The 1,694-nt window shown below is 45.3% G+C and overlaps 1 pseudogene; it reads right to left on the bottom strand.

The window, feature by feature from the left end:
- Window positions 1–1,694, bottom strand: part of LOC102831006 — a 93,955-nt pseudogene that overhangs the window by 90,033 nt on the left and 2,228 nt on the right.

The following is a 1,694-nucleotide window of genomic DNA, read 5'->3' as shown; positions in this document are numbered from 1 at the left end:
AGTGAAATTAGTCAGTCACAAAAGAAGAAATACTGCATAGGACCACTACTGTAAAAGACTAAGAAAAAGAACCCATACTAAAGGGAGAGGGGTGGGAATATTTGCTGGTTACTGGGATGTGAGGGTTGGTATAACGGGATGAGGTGGAGCACAGGGCAGGGAATAGACACAGGATCATTTGGGTGCTAGGGAGTGGGGCAATATACAAGAAGGGAGAGGGGAATGGAAGAACAAAGCAGATGGGAAAACAATTAGACAGGTTTGCGTGGGACAGACGTAAATAATGATGTATGCACAACCTTGGAACAATAGGGCTCTGGGATACAGGGATTGAGACATGGTTGGAATGGGGAAAGGGGGGAAAATAATGTTAAGATACTTGGCTGTCTTTTGAATCTTGTTTTCCCTTGCATACCATTATAAAATAGACACTAGAGGGTGAGAGAAAGGAATAGCCAGAAATATCACCATCGAAAGCTTATAAGTCCATCTTCTGCCTATAACTGATTGGAATACCTAAAACATACTGGGGCTACAACATACCCAGTGAAGGAGGCTTCCTGGGGAGCCTCTGCTTTACATAAGACCATAGGTGGAATCCTGAACAGCATCCAGAATCTTCAGAGGTGAGAAATTTCCAATTGAAAGGACAAGAAGACCAGCTTGGAGTGGCTAGAAGAACAGAAGATGCTCCTTGAAAGGAAGACTGGCAAGAAAAATACAAAACAATATAGGCAGACCAACTGTTACTACAAGAACAAGCAAGTTGCTCGCCCAGGAGACATCAAGCCAAGTGGCCAGGTACCCTTAGAGAAAACCCCCTTCCAACACTAAGACTCAATGTGAATACACGCTCTAGTCGGTGATCATGTTCATCACCGATAAGGGGAAGTGAGAGAAAAACAGCAATGAAGCTTCAAGTTAAGCCCTACAATGTTCTCCTGTGAACCTGGGTGGAGACCTGGTTGGCCAGTCGTGTGGCAAGACCTGGTGACTCTTCGGCCCAGAGTCAGTGACATAGCCACAGAGGACTAGAGTGGAGAGTGAAGCGTCCAGTTGATAAGAAGAGAGGGCATATGTATAAGAACACCCACACTTGCAGATAATACTCACTTGACCTGGCTTCAATGACTGGATGATCAGAGCTCAACTAGAAGAAGAAAGAAAAGGAGAAAAAGAGTAATCTGATACAATTTGATGAACTTGAACTACACTTATGGATGCAGTAGCTCAAAAGAGGAAACAAATCTTTACAGCAGGGATCATTCCCACCCCTTCCATACACAGAGTAGACAGGGATGGGAAACTTGGACATTGGCTACCCAAAGTGGGGGGCTACAAAGGCAAGAATTGACTGGCTTACAAGCTTTCAAGTGGGAACCTAGATCCAGAGGGCGTGGAGGAAGGTAGAATCTCCACTGAGTAGTATCCAATCTGTCTGGGCAGGGCTGATGAAAGGAAATACGGCTAGGACTCTTATGATACAATTGCGAATAATTGTTATCATGAGCCTGATTGTGAGGGTTGGAAATGTAAAGGTAGATGTTTTGTAGCAAGGAGGGGAGTGATTAACTTTGCAGTCTAGGAGCAGAGGTTCCTGGGACCATCAAGGGAGAAGAGTGGAGAGCAGGACCCTACCCAGAGAAGCAGTGATGCCAGAGATGGAGGGCGAGACAATGACGTGGAGAGATGGA

Source organism: Chrysochloris asiatica, unplaced genomic scaffold (genome assembly GCF_000296735.1).
Source record: "Chrysochloris asiatica unplaced genomic scaffold, ChrAsi1.0 scaffold00128, whole genome shotgun sequence".
NCBI lineage: Eukaryota > Metazoa > Chordata > Mammalia > Afrosoricida > Chrysochloridae > Chrysochloris > Chrysochloris asiatica.
The sequence above is the reverse complement of the archived record's forward strand: the minus strand, read 5'-3'. Positions and strand labels throughout refer to the sequence as shown.